The sequence below is a fragment of the Balaenoptera musculus genome, chromosome 16, assembly GCF_009873245.2.
Source record: "Balaenoptera musculus isolate JJ_BM4_2016_0621 chromosome 16, mBalMus1.pri.v3, whole genome shotgun sequence".
NCBI classification, from domain to species: domain Eukaryota; kingdom Metazoa; phylum Chordata; class Mammalia; order Artiodactyla; family Balaenopteridae; genus Balaenoptera; species Balaenoptera musculus.
Genome location: NC_045800.1, coordinates 81,616,108 through 81,631,980, shown reverse-complemented (window position 1 = coordinate 81,631,980; position 15,873 = coordinate 81,616,108). Strand labels below are relative to the sequence as shown.

The 15,873-nt window shown below is 38.7% G+C and overlaps 1 protein-coding gene across 4 annotated transcripts in view; it reads right to left on the bottom strand.

Annotated features, from left to right (window-relative positions):
* Positions 1 to 15,873, bottom strand: part of PCNX2 (pecanex 2) — a 279,006-nt gene that overhangs the window by 173,795 nt on the left and 89,338 nt on the right. The gene's annotated exons all lie outside the window — the stretch shown is intronic.

Below are 15,873 nucleotides of genomic sequence, written 5' to 3'. Positions count from 1 at the left end.
TTTCATATGCATTTGGGAATTCTTTTGATGAAAATACACAGGGAAGTTCAGCTTTGTATAAAAGTACTTTCTGAAGAGAATCCTAGTTTCAGCATTTTTTTCCCTTCAAAATTTTAGACATCTCTATGATGGAATTTACAGGGCAAACTACCTGAGGGTTTGGTTATAAAGGGAATGCAAATGGACCAAGTTCTCACTTTGCTATGCCCTTCATATCAGATTCACACACTTTCTTTTAAGGGAAAAGCAATGGATTTTTCTGAGCCCATTAAATATCCAGGCATTTCTGAATCCAGGTTTCCATACATCCTAAGATAAGATCTAGATCATATCACCTTCTCTCTGATATAAGTCCTACTTCTAGGACTATTTCGACATGAATCTTATACTTAAGTAAAAGGAGATCTGTGCCCTTGAAGCTCCAGAACTCAGCAAGATCAGATGTGTCTCCCAGTCTCGTACTCTGTACTCCGTTCATAGTTCACGGCCATGGGTCACCACGCGGCCGGCCGGCACTTGCAAACATGCACCGGGCACCCTCGGGGCTCCCCAGCACCCAGTGCTCACCCTGTAGCAGCCCCAGCTGACATTCCTGGTAGACCCTAGACACCCAGAGGGGCAGCCCCATGGCCTATCACTGAGCCTAATTCACAGCAGTCAGTCAGTATGTGTTCAGTAAATAAACGAATGATCAGTATAACAGATAGGATGAATAAGACTTCACTGTCTACTAAAAGTAGGTTTTCCTTACCTCATACTCTTCCTTCACTTTGGTGAAAAAGCAGCATATGCTTACGATTCAAGACTATTTTACTGGGAATTCCCTGGTGGTCCAGTGGTTAGGACTCCACGCTTCCGCTACAGGGGGCACGGGTTCGATCCCTGGTCGGGGAACTAAGACCCCTCGTGCCGTACGGTGCGGCCAGTGAAATGAAATAAAATAAAATAACTAAAATGCTAGATTAAAAAAAGACTGTTTTACTTTTTGGAATAGGTATCGGGGGAAAATTAGCTCATTCACTAGCAAGAGAGACTGACAGGTACCATCCAAACCTACCTGACAGGCACCATCCAACATAGATGGATATAGATAAATAAGCGCGTGCACACACACACTCACACACACACGAACTTTTTGGAAAATGCTGCCATTTACTTTCCGTCTCATACCCTTCTTCTCAGTTATCTGCATTTACTCAATCCAAAGTTTATACAGCATCTTTTATGTAACACTGGACCTTTAGCAGAATATGAAAAGAAGCATATATAAACCATAGTCATGACCTTCAGGAGTTCATGATGAAACTGGGGGTGAAGAAAAGTACACACCAAGAACAACAACAATAATAGTACCGATGTATCGAGCAACGGCTTGACTGGCCACTTTACATGCACTGTCACAGTCAGATTATAGCAAACCTTCAAGGCAGGGATCGCTCATTTTAAACATTAGGAAACCGAGGCTTTTACTGTACTAGTTATTGTGGGAGTATCTATTTCCCACAGAACTGATTATATTCAGGATAAATAAGTATTGACATGAACGCCAAAAGGACAATATTGCCCATGGACTTTGGAAGGAAGATAAACTTCTGCTGGCATGGCTAGGACAAGCATGGTCCTCCATCTCTACTGGGACCACGACTGCTCGTACTGCAGGCCTGGAATTCTCTTGTCCACCCAACTTCCCCACTCCAAATTGGACAGCCACTGAATCCTACCAATACTGATTCCACTACATATCTTGGATTTGACCCTTTCAAACTCTGTGCTTCCTGCCCAAACCCGACTCCAGATCTTACTTTACTCAGCAATTGCGATTCCATTTTGAACAACTGAGGTATCATTCTTCTTCCTGTTTTCCCCCCAAATCAGTGTCCACTGCCGCTGTCAAAGGCATCCAACTCTAGCTTGAGGATCCTGACAATCCAGTGTTAACTGGGTTTGGAGATCAATTGCACGTGTTTAACTTTCTAGGAAGGGAATGTGACCGAAAGTACTCACTGCCCATCCAACATCCATCTGCCCTTCTTCCCCACCAGTCATCGCTTCCTTACTAGCTGTTCAGGCAGCTAAAAGACTTGTAATTCCCATCCCCTTGCAGCTAGAAGTGACATGGTTCTAGCCATAAAATATAATCTGGAGTCTAGTCTAATAAAAGTGAATGAAAACTTGGATTTCGTTTTCAGACGTATTACTATTAGCATTATCACCGTTATGTTCATCAACATCATCACCATCAACTAAGAATGCTAATAATAATTTCCACTTGAATTTGCTTTCTGCTGCAGTGTAACAAATCCCCACAAACAGTGGCTTAAACAACACAAAGTATGATCTCACAGTGTCCTGCATCAGCCGTCTGGGCGTGACCGGCTCCTCTGCTCGGGGTCTCACCGGGCTGAATTCACAGTGTTGCCCAGGGCTGCAGTCTTACCTGAGCCTTGAGTCCTCTTCCAACCTCACTTCTGGCTGGCAGAATTCAGTTTCTTGCAGCTATAGGACTGAATTTTCTTGCTGACTTTGCTGGGATCTGCTCCAGATCTGAGAGGCCATCCTTATGATGTGTGGTCCTCTCCATAGGCTATTTGCAACACAGCTGTTTACTCCTTCAAGGCCACGGGGACGGTGTCTGCTGTTTCTTCTGTCTCTGACCTCTAGTTCTTCTTTTAAAGGGCCTGTCTGATTAGGTCAGACCCATCCAGATAATCTCTCTTTTGATTGACTGAAAGCTAACTGATTAGGGACCTTAATTACACCTCAAAATCCTTCCACCTTTGCCAGATGATGTAACCTAATTACAAGAGGGACACCCTATCATACTCACAGGTCCTGCCCACACTCAAGGGGCAGAAATTATACAGGGTGGGCACACCAGGGGGCAGGGGTCTTGGGGCAATCTCAGAATCCTGCGCACCACACCATTTAATGAAAACCCTTGAGCTAGACACTTTATATATATTATCAATTTAATTTCATTCACTTCTGACAACATTCATATGAAGTAGGTATTACTAATCCATTTTACAATTGAAAAAAAAAACAATGTGAATTAGCCATGTGCCCTTAGGCAAATAACGTCAGCACTCTGGGCTCACATTCACCACTGGAATATAGAAATGCTATTATCTTCCTTATGTATCACATGGAGCTATAATAAAGGGCAAATGAGAAAACACTTGGGAAATTATTCCGAAAATTAAAGTACCATCGATCTGCAAGGTATCTTATATGCCTACGAACGGTTCTTTTGCCTAGAAAAATATATTTATACTTCAAATGTGCTAGGGAGGATGGCACAGAAGTGAGATTTTTGAAAAGACACAAGATCTGGGATCTGCGATATGTGATGTTAAGTCACTTAATCGCTCTCTGGACCTCCATTTCCTCATTTTAAGTAATAAAATGAAGGGTTTGGGACAGGGGTTATGTAAGGTCTATTTCAGAACTAAAACTATTCTAGAACTATGAGTTTGTTTTATATTTATATTAGATTTTAAGACCTGAATGCATGGGAAATGCCATTGTTTTAGCTGCAATCCTGTAGTACCTAGAAGAATATGGGGAAAACTCTCCCATAGCAGTTGTTAACGATGCTTGGGAAACATTAAATTATAATAATTTACCTCAACCTCTGGATGCCCTTGCCATCAGTAAAATAGAATCTCTTTATAAGGGATAATAAGCAATAGAAATCATGGTTTATCCAGACATATAGAAAGCCCAGCTAATTAACTACTGAGCCATTTCTCTAGGGAGCAAATATTCTGGTTGTTTCTGTACATCACTTGACAGTGATTTAGTAGTTAAGTAGTTAAGTCAATGAGGGAGTCCATTTACATGCTACTTGCTACCATCCTGGATGAGTCAAAAAGAATATGAAATTAAAAGAGGAATAAAATTTCTTCCCCTAATTCATATTCCAGAGAGCAAAATTAAATGCCAGTCCCTCAATCTGCTTCTATCAAGTGAGAATAATAAAAATCAAGGATGTAAATACATATCAAGACCCAGATAGAGAAACACATCTCTGGGAAGGCAGCTGACATGCTGAAATTGTTCACAAGGGCCCATCAATCCATCACGGCGCAGCAGAGATAAAAGGAAAAAAAAAGTCAATTCTAGGAGCGAAAAGTGTAAGCATAAAAGTCATAAACAAAAGCGTCGTTAAACAAGAAGTGGAATCACAGCCCTGGATAAGTATGTTAAGTTGAAGGTGGGCGAGCTTCTCTTTTTTCCTAAGGATGCCCTTGCCAATTTGTTAAACACATTCATTCAATTCACAGCATTTAATAGGCGCTGTTTTTTAAAGTGGAGAGTCTATCTGAGACCTTTAGAAAACTCAGGACTTACAAATGATAAGGGAGAAATACAAACTGCTCTATTTTTAACTAAAAGGTGTTTCAAAATATAGATAGAACATTAAGATTCTCTAACAACGGATCCTACTGTTTACCACAAGTGATGCTTGTTCTGTGCTGAGCAAGGAAGTCAGAACCTCTTTGAGATTAAATAAATCTTTCAAAGTACCCCAGTTTCACCTGGTCAAAAGCCTGTTTCAACACATAAGTAAACCCCAGAGCCTCTGAAGTGTTCAGTCGCATCACAGAGTTGGCAGCGCGCTTTCAAAGTGGAATCTATTAACTCTTATCCAACAGTGACTTACGCCGATGGCAGGCCATAAACAGAAAGGAACACAGAAATAAAAGTCTCAGCCCACGATAGTAAATAGATTTTATCTCTTGGACCAGCTCTGATCAGTTGGTACTGGCTGCCTGTACTACTGTCTGGGCATCGCGGAGCCCTGCTGACCTCAGTGAGAAAAAATGCTGTGATCAATTAGCAACGTCTGCTATGAGGAGGGAGTCGGACTTGGGGAGGTGAGGGAATGACGGCATCTGTCCCATAGCTAGGTAAAAACCAAACAAACTTCTTCTTGAATACCAGATTCTTCAACAGCTTCCAAAACCCTCTAAGAATTTTGCAAGAAAAAGTCACTTAACAATCCCAGGAGCGTACATTACTTTTGATAATGAGCCTTTAACACTTGTAAACGGAATTCCCTGGCGGTCCAGTGATTAGGATTTGGCACTTTCCCTGTGGGGGGGGCCCCGGGTTCGATCCCTGGTCGGGGAACTAAGATCCTGCAAGCCGTGCAGCGTGGCAAAAAAAAAAAAAAAAACACTTGTCATACGAAATGGGTTTTTCAGAACATACACCTTCTCCTTCAGGAATTAATCTAAGAAGTCCCATGAGTTGTTCTTTTGTGGAAAGCATCTGAGGATGGAAGAATATTCTGTCTTCCATAGATTCAACCATGATTCTATTATCAATGAATTATTTTTTTACTATCAAATGAGGCTTACCTGCCCAAAAGCATGACGCATGAGACAAAGGTTCATCATAAATGAAAGATTTAGAGTAAACAGTTATGACTTAGCGGTGAGACAGCTGACGGAGAATCTGGAAGTAACGTTTTTGGTCTGACCACTCATGGAGTGACTTGGGATGTCAACTGGGAACTTTTTAACACCGTGTTTCCATCACAGCGGAGGTCATCAGCTCGTCTATGGCATTCAACACCCTTAGAGCTGATGACCTCTTTTTGCTATAAGTTCCTTTCAGGCAACCGGTATTCTTGTGATGCACATCATACCCAGTGGACCAAAAACATACACTTTTAGCCTTGCATGAAAGATTGTAACTTTGATATATCCTACTCACATATCCAGTCACCCCTCTCCTTCACCATCAGTAGGTTAATATCCTTACCATCTCCTCCATCTGCCGTGATCATTCATTCCTAACTCGGATGAAACTGTTTCACATGCTTGACTGCATAGTCTATGGCAAGGTTCTCAGCCCAACTGCAAAACGTTTGAAGGCTGCACTAAGCAACCACCTCCTCTGATGGGTTTTCTCTTTTCTGATCAGCCACAGCATGTCATCAGCTTTGATGAATGTTAAACTCTTGAGGAGAAAGAACTGACTGTTTCTCCTCTCATATCACTATAGTACCTGGCAAAGTCATTTCTTTTTTTCTTTTTTTTAAATTAATTTATTCATTTATTTTTGGCTGCGTTGGGTCTTCAGTGCTGCGCGTGGGCTTTCTCTAGTTGCGGCGAGCGGGGGCTACTCTTCGTTGCGGTGCATGGGCTTCTCATTGCGGTGGCTTCTCTTGTTGTGGAGCACGGGCTCTAGGCGCGCGGGCTTCAGCAGTTGTGGCACGCGGGCTCAGTAGTTGTGGTGCACGGGTTTAGTTGCTCTGCGGCATGTGGGATCTTCCCGGAGCAGGGCTCGAACCTGTGTCCCCTGCATTGGCAGGCGGATTCTTAACCACTGTGCCACCAGGGAAGTCCCTGGCAAAGTCATTTCTAAACAAAGAAATATATGTTGACTACCAGTGAATATGAACTGTTCAGCTACTGCTTCAGTTACAGAGAGCTTACATGTTCCCATTTCCATCAACCAAAGAAAAGAATATTTCCATCAGATACCATTTGCTGCTCAAGCTTGCAAAGAAGGATGAAGTATTGGGTCCTGGTCAAAATGGCATTAAGAACACAGAGAACACTTACTATATATAAAATAGATAACGAATAAGGACCTACTGTATAGCACAGGGAATTCTTCTAAGTACTCTGTAATGACCTATATGGGAAAAGCATCTTAAAAAGAGTGGATATATGTACATGTATAACTGATTCACTTTGCTGTACAGCAGAAACTAACACAACATTGTAAATCAACTATACTCCAATAAAAATTTTTTTAAAAAAAAGAACACAGGGAACTAGCTTTCCTCCTCCCATTAAATGTCCAATAAATATTCAAAAAGAAAAAAGCATAAATCTATACTGGGAACTAGAGAAAGTACTTGTGCATAAGCCATAGGCTTTGAGGAATTTATGCTGGATCTTATCTTACAGATGAGACTAGTCTGAAAGAAGATTTTGACATCTGATACACGACTGAAACGACTGAAATTCCCACTCTCTATTTCAGAGAGAGAGAGAAGTGTATTGAGGAAGTAAGCAGGAAAAGATCTCACTAAATCCCTGCTGACATCAACTAAATCAGAGGGGGAAGGGCTGGAGCTAAGGCAGGCCACGGGGTTGGCAGACAACATAATACCTGGACTCAGACATCTGTGGATGGCAGCGTTTGGACCCCTCGGCTGTATTGGAGGCAACAGATTTTATTTGGTCAGCTCAAGGGTCGGGATACTGGAGCAAAGAGGACGAAGTAAAGACAACCACTGTCCCAGGTATCTCATTCATATCCCTGGGATGAAGATTCCTGATAGAACCACCTAAAAGTCCATGAATAACATATTTTTCCAGGGGAAAGATATATCTGAACTGGTGGTATGTTACTGAAACATTCTTTGTTTCACTTTCTTCTCTTCCTGTATTTTAAACCTGAGGTACCTCTAGAAAGATTTGGTCAGGGAGCCTTAAATTTTTCTGACACAAGTCAGTTCAATTTCTGCTTGACTACCAGACAGGGGTCACAAATCAAATGTCCACCTGAGCAGACAGATGATATAAACACATGTAATCATGGGTCGGGTAGAAGAGATGATAGGGTATGATGAGACCTGTGTGTTTGGGGCAGCTGTGACTCACTATTCAGTTTCAGTACGTTGCTACGAAATGGAAAGTTCCTGGTACATGATAATTTCCCAACAAATATTTGTTGTTGTTTTTGTGGTTGTTCTTGTTGTTGTTGAAATAAGAAACTCTAGATACCATACGAGAACACAAAGGAACAATATAAAGAGAAGTAGACCATGAGAACAGGAATGAGAGACATGAACGGCAAACATACACAACAAAAAAAGATTATAAAAAAATGTAAAACAGACCATGTAAACAAAATCAATAATATCATTAATCAAAAAATAAGAGGGAGAAACTTTAACTATTTGTAAGAGCCTTCAATGTGAAAAGTGTTCACGGTGTTCCAGAAAACTTAAAGAAAGAGGTCCAAGTCTAGTCTAGTCATCATCTATGGCTTTTTTTTTTTTTAAGTTTAGATGATAAGAAAGATTTATACAAGAATTCTGGGAAAATTAAAGTTGGTCTCACTCTTGTTCTCCTCAAAACTAAATACTGATGAATGACAGTTCCATGTCAAATGTAAAAATTCACAAGAGTATGGTCACACTCTGACAAGAAAACAACAGGCACCTTACAAAATCTTACCTTCAAAATAACTATAATTAATGTCAAAAGATCAAGGGGTTGGTGGACAGTATTCATAAACAGATGGGTAATTTCGAAAGAGAGACAAACTATATATAGGAGTCAAACTGAAATGCTAGGAGTAAATTAAAACACATGATATAAGATATTATTTTTTCAATTCCTTTGCTGACTTTCCCAGCAGACTAGATACAGCACAGGAAAGAATAAGTGACTTTAAAGAAGGTCAATGAAAATTATTCAAAAGAAAAGCCAAAGGAGAAACAGTGGGAAAAAAAGAACATAGCATCTGAAAGACATGGAACACTATTAAAACAGTCTAACATATGCATATAATTGAATGCCCAAGAAGAAAAGCAAAACAGAACAAGGCAGAACACATATTTGAAGAGATAATGGCTGAGGATTTGGAAATATCAATTGAAAAAAAGTTCAAAAACAGCTCAGAGAACCTTAAGTAAAATAAAAATAAACATCATATACTTAGTCACATCACTTTCACATTGCTGAAAACAAAAGATGAAGAGAAAATCTGGAAGGTAGCCACAGAAAAAAGAACATTACTGACAGAGGAACAAACATTAGAATAACGGCAGATCTTGATCAGAAATTATACAATCCAGGAAAATGTGCCAACATATCTACAGTATTGAAAGGGAAAAAACGAAGCTGTCAACCCAGAATTCTATACCAGTGAACATACCTTCAAAAATGAAGGCAAAAATGAGGAATGTTTCAGACAAAAGCTGCAAGAATTCACTACCAGTAGACTTGCACTACAAGTTTTGTTAAAGAAAGTTCTTCAGACTAGAGTATGATACCAAATGGAAAGATTGATATACACAAAGCAATGTACATTAATGGAAATTGTAAAAAGCAAGGTAAATAAAACAGATACTTTTCTCCTTATATTTTTAAGGCCTTTATAAGATAATTGATTGTTCAATGAGAGTATAAAATAATGTATGTTCCTTCTTAAAAAAAATAAGGACGAAAAGAACTAATTATAACGAAAGTGAGCAAAAAGAAGGAAATAATAAAGATAAGAGCAGAAATCAATGGAAATAAAAAATAAAAACAATAAACTCAAATCTTATTATATAAAAAGTTCAAAAGGATTAATAAGCCCCTAGCCAAACTGATCAGGAAAAAAAAGAGAGGGCACAAATTACCAATGTTAGCAGTAAAAGAGGAGACATCACTACAAACACTATGGACCTTGAAAGTATAATATATATGCCAATAATTAGAAAATGTAGAGAAAATAGACAAATTCCTTGAAGGAAATAACTATTTCAATATTAGATAATCTGAATAACTTGATATTTATTGAATTCATAGTTTAAAACCTTCCCATGAAGAAAATTCCAGGCCCAGATGGCTTCACCTATGAATTCTATCACTTATAAAATATATAATACCGATTCTATATAAACTCTTTTAGAATTTAGAAGGAAATGCCTTCCAACACATTTTATGAGCCCATTACCTTATAACAAAATAAGACAAAGCATTACTAGGAAAGAAAACTAGAGAACTAGAAACCTCATGATCACAGACACAGTATTTCTCAACAAAATATTAGTAAATAAAATTGAGCAAACTATAAAAAAGATAATACATCATGACCAACTGGGGTTCACCTTTCAAATGCAACATTGATTCAACACTTAAAAGTGAACCAATGTAATTCACCCTGTCAACAGACTAAAAAAAGATCAGTATGATCTTCTCAGTAGATGCAGAAAGTTTTGTCTTTTCTACAATGTCATATAGCTGGAATCTTACAATATGTAGCCTTTTTATATTAGCTCCTTTAACTTAGAAATATTCATTTAAGATTCCTCCAAGTCTTTTCATGGCGTGATACTTTATTTGGGGATGTGTGTCTGAGGGGGGCATGTTGAATAGTATTCCATTGTCTGAATGCCCCACAGTTTGTTTATCTGTTCACCTGCTATAGGACATCTTGATTGTTCCCAAGTTTTTGGCAATTATTAAATAAAGCCGCTATAAACATTTGTGTGCAGGTTTTTGTGTGAACCTAAGTTTTCAAAGAGGGTCAAGGAGCACAACTGCTGGATTGTATGGTAAGAGTATGTTTACTTTGTAAGAAATTGCCAAACTGTTTTCCAAAATGGCTATATCATTTTGCATCCCCACCAGCAATAAGTGAGAGTTCCTGTTGCTCCACATGCCTGTCAGCATTTGTTGTTGTCAGGGTTCTGAACTTTGGCCATTCTAATAGGTGTGTATTAGTATCTTATTGTCATTTTAATTTGCAGTTCCCTAATGGCACATGACGTTGAGCATATTTTCATATGCCTATTTGCCATCTGCACATCTTCATTGGTGAGGTGCCTATTCAGGTTTTTGTCTACTTTTAGTTAAGTTCTTCTTATTGTTGAGTTTTTCAAGTTTTTTGTATATTTTTTGGATAACAGTACTTTATCAGATATGTCTTTTGCAAATATTTTCTCCCCAGGCAGGTCTAGTCACAAGAAAATTCCTCCATTTTTATTTGTCCAAGAAAGTCTACATTTATCTTTCACTTTTGAAAGATAATTTTGCAAGGTACAGAATTCTAGATGTGTGTGTGTGTGTGCACGTGTTACTTTCAACGCTTTATTTTATTCCACTCTTGTCTTGCTTGCATTGTTTCTGTCTTACTCAGTTCAGCTTGCCATAAAAAAGTACAATAAATAAACTGGGTGGCTTAAACAACAGACATTTATTTCGCACAGTTCTGAAGGCTGCAAGTCAGAGATTATGTTGCCAGCATGGCCAGGTGCTAGTGAAGGTTCCCTGGCTTGCAGACAGCTGCATTTCCTCTGTGTCTTCACAGAGAGACTTCTGGTGTCTCTTCTCTTCTTATAAGGGCACTAATCCCATCATGAGGATCCCACCCTCATCACTTCATCTAAACCTATTTTCCAAAGGCCCCATCTCCAAATATCATCACATTGGAGGTTAGGGTTTTCAATATAGGAATTTTGGGGAGACACAGTTCAGTCTATAGCAGTTCCTGAGGAGAAGTCAGATGCAATTCTTACCTTTCTCCTCTATAGGCAAGGTGTTCTTATCCTCTGGTATCTTTCAAGATTTTTTCTTTATCTTTGATTTTTAGCAACTGGAATATAATATGCATGGCTGTAGTTTTTTGGCATTTATCATGCTTGGTGTTCTCTGAGATTCCTGGATATGTGATTTGGTGTCTGATATTAATTTGGGGAAATTCTCAGTCATATTCTGTACCATTCTTTCTTCTCCTCTGGTATTCCCATTACACACGTTATACCTTTTATAGTTGTTCCACAGTTCTTGGATATTCTGGGGGTTTTTTCAGGTTTTTTTCGCTCTGATTTTCCATTTTGGAAGTTTCTATCGACCTATCCTTAAGCTCAGAAATTCTTTCCTCAGCCAAATACAGCCTGCTTAGAAGCCCTTCGAGGGCATTCTTCATTTCTGTTAGAGTGTTTTTGATAGCCAGCATTTCCTCTTGATTCTTTCTTGGAATTTCCACCTCTCTGCTTGCATTGCACATCTGCTCTTGCCTGCTGAGCACTTTACCCATTAGAGCCCTTAGCATGCTAATCTTAGCTGTTCTGAATTCCCAGTCTGATAATTCCAACATCCTGCCATACCTAGGTCTGGTTCTGATGCTCGTTATTTCTCTTCAAACTGTGTTTTTTGCTTTTTAGTATGCCTTGTAATTTTTTCCTTGGTAGCCAGACATGACGTAACAGGTAAAAGGAACTATGGTAAACAGACCTTTAGTGATGCGGTATTAACGTGTGAAGGAAGAGGTATTCTACAGTCCTGGGATTAGTTCTCTGTCTTTTGGTGACCCTGTGTCTCTGGACTGTGAACTTCACAAGTGCTTCTGAGTCCCACCCCCACCTTAGGTGGAACAGAATGACTTGAAAGGACTAGGCTGGAGCTGGGTATTTCCCTTCCCTCACATGGAAGGCTGGAGCCAAACTGGAGTTTGGTATTTCCCCTCCTCCAGGTAAGTTAGGCTCTGAAAAAAATCCCAGTAGTTTAGGCTCCAGTAAAATCTGGAGGCAGGCTTAGTTAAGAAGAACAGAATGCTCTGGTATATTTCAAAATGGTTACTCTCCCCTCTACCTGCGGAAGGCAGGAAGGGGTTTTTCTCCAACATTCACTGTTGACAACCTGGTTGAGCTAGTGGGGGTGAAACTCACAAAAGTGTGGGGCTCCCTGATGACTGGATTCACCTGGAGTTATTAACCCTCAGACTTGTCTACACTTAGCCTCCAGCAATCTGTCAATCACTGTTCAGGTTTTCCTACCCCTGGTACTGGTTCCCATAGAGGTTTCTGCTCCTGGGTTCCTGTTCCTCTGTATTTACCTGTCTGTCTCTCCAGTTTTGGAAGCAGGAATTTGCCCTGCTGCCTCCCTTCTCTGATGGATCTAAGAAGAGCTTTCTGTTTTTTTCAGTTTGTTCAGCTTTTCACTTATTCTTAGGATGGTGTAATAACTCCCAAACTCCTTACATGCTGGACCATAAACCAGTAGCCAGTAACTGATCTTTTACAATGTTTCCAAGGTAATTCAATGGGGAAAGGTTAGTCTTTTCAACAACTGTGCTAGTGAATCTCAATCTTCACCTCATCTCATACACACGAATCAACTCAAAATGGATCATAGATCTAAATGTAAGAGCTACAACTACAAAACTTTTAGGAAAAAAGTATTTGTAACCTTGCGTTAGGTAAATATTTTTAGATAGAACATAAAAAGTACAAACCGTAAAATGAATAACTTATAAATTTAACTTCACAATAATTTAAAACTTCTGTTCTTTGAAAAGTAATGTTAATGAAATGGAAATACAAGCCACGAACTGGAAAAGAATATATGAGCAATATATATTTGATCGAGAACTTATATCCAGAATATGTAAAAAACTCCTATCTTAATAATAAGAGCATACGATACAATTTTTAAATGAGTAAAAGATTTTAACAGATTTTTCACCAATGATCTTTCACAACTGGCAAGCAAGCACATGAAAACATACTCGACAACAATCGTTATTAGAGAAATATGAATTAAAACCACAGTTAGATACTAGCACACGCTGGAATGGCTACTACTTTTAAAAACTGACAACATTAAGTGCTAGAAAGAATGTGGAACACTTGGAAATCTCAAAGATTATAGGGGGAATGGAAACCAGTACTGACACTATGGACAACAGTTTGGCAGTTTCTTATAAAGTTATATGCATATATATATATTATTCATAATTTTCAATAACTGGAAATAACCACAGAAATGCTACTCAGCAATAAAAAAGAAACAAACTACTGACATGTTGTTGGATCTCGGAAGCATCGCACTAATTGAAAGAAGTACTCCAAAAGCTACATACTGCATAATTCCATTTATGTGAAGTTCTAGAAAAAGCGAACTACAATGACAGAGAGCAGATCAGTGGCTGCAGGAACCTGCGCCTGGGGAGGGGAATGAAGAAAAATGTGGTGGTGGTAGAATTGTTCTACATCATGACTGTGATGGTGACATATTCATCAAAATTCATCTAATTGCACATTTAAAACTAGTGCATTTTATTGTATAAAGTTGATTTTTAAAACGTATAAGCATAAAAATCAGATGAGTGGTGGTCAAAGGTTGGCATAGGGAGAAGAGACAGACCATAAAGGGATACAATAGGACCTTTGAGTTGGTAATATTCTATAACTTGATTGTGGCATTGGTTCCATGACTATATACATTTATCAAAACTTACCAAATTATACGTATTAAAAACTTGAATTTTGCAGCATACAAATTATATCTCAATGAACCAGACTTTCAAACAATTAATAAAAAATAAATATATAAACAAAAAGAGACTGGAACACAACAGAGCAAATTATAAAGGGTCCTGTAAGGGAAAGGTTTGTGCCCCAAAATTTTATAGGCAGTCATTTTAACAAAGGGCAGGTGAAAGAGGTTTTCAGAAAATACCTAAGGAGTTTTCCTGAATGAAATACCTGGGGTCTTGTGACAGAATAAAGGAATGTATTTCAAAAGGAAAGAACGCAGAAACACTGATTAATTATATAATTGTTGTTCTACATGACAGTATAAATGTGGTAACAAACAGAGCCACCAGAAGCATGTACATTACCGTTGTGTACTAGAAAAAAGATCCTTCTCCTCTCTCTTTTTTTAGTGTAAAAAAAGAATATCCACATGAAGAGGATGGAAGGAGTGAGGGAGGGAATTATGCCATTGATTACCCCAGAGAAATTCAACTGTGATGCATCAGAAGATAATATTGTTGAATTCCTCTCTTCCACAAAGGGGAATAAACAATTATCTTTCTGCCACTGACATTGATGAGTTTAATATGATTTTAAGCTAATCTTTTAAAAAGTTAATTAATAAATGTCATATAATATATATTTAAAACCCTTTGGAACATATATTATTTACTTTTTTACATTTAATTTTTATTTTATCAAAGAGGTACTTGTGGTGTAACACGTTAAAGGCAGGGTGTCCATAAAGTCAAGAAATATGTATACTATAAATTAATTACTTTTTTACTGATTGAAGATGCCCCTGAACACGTTATATGTGCTATTGTTTTCAGACTTCATGGCCCTTCTGCAGTTCTGCATGCCTAGATGAACAGCAATGGTCCCCTGCCCACACCATCCATCTCCTTGCTCCAACTCCTGCTTCCCAAAGGCAGGGACTTTCACCTGTTTCATCATCTATTTACTTCCATATTTCCAGATAACATGCTTGTTTTGTTACTTCTTGATTTTTTTTCAACTTCAGATATTATTTGCTGACTTTCTAATGTGGAAGACAAGATTAAGACCTCCCCAAGACTTGTGATGATGGATGACTTTGTGTTTTGCTTCTTGTGTTCTTTGATTTCCTATTATGCACATGTTAACTTTTAAGAAATAAATGTTATTTTAAAAACCTTAAAAAAAAAAAAAAAAAAGACCTCCCCAAGAGGCAGGGCAGGAATAAAGACGCAGACGTAGAGAATGGACTTGAGGACACGGGGAGGGGGAAGGGTAAGCTGGGACGAAGTGAGAGAGTAGCACTGACATATATACACTACTAAATGTAAAATAGATAGCTAGTGGGAAGCAGCTGCATAGCACAGGGAGATCAGCTCAGTGCTCTGTGACAGCCTAGAGGGGTGGGATAGGGAGGGTGGGAGGGAGACGCAAGAGGGAGGGGATGTGGGGATATATGTATATGTATAACTGATTCACTTTGTTATACAGCAGAAACTAACACAACATTGTAAAGCAATTATACTCCAATAAAAATGTTAAAAAAAAAAAGACCTCCCCAAGAGGGGCACACGCATGCACACAAACACACACACACATTCACCTCCCCCATTCTGCCATTACAGTTATAACTCTTATTCAGATCGCCATAGATACAAAATATTATTCACAGCTCAGCTACGCATGTACCATTTGCTTTTCTGATACCTCTTGCTGTTTTCCTAAAGTTAATGCTTATCTTGTTTTTTCATCATCGTAGGTTTTCCTTGCTGCCAGGCTGGGTTTTAACTTTCTCCATCTGGATAAATCTATGGTCCATCTGTTTTCTGGATTCTAAAATTTTTTACTGTCATAGCCATGCCTGTTCTCTGTCC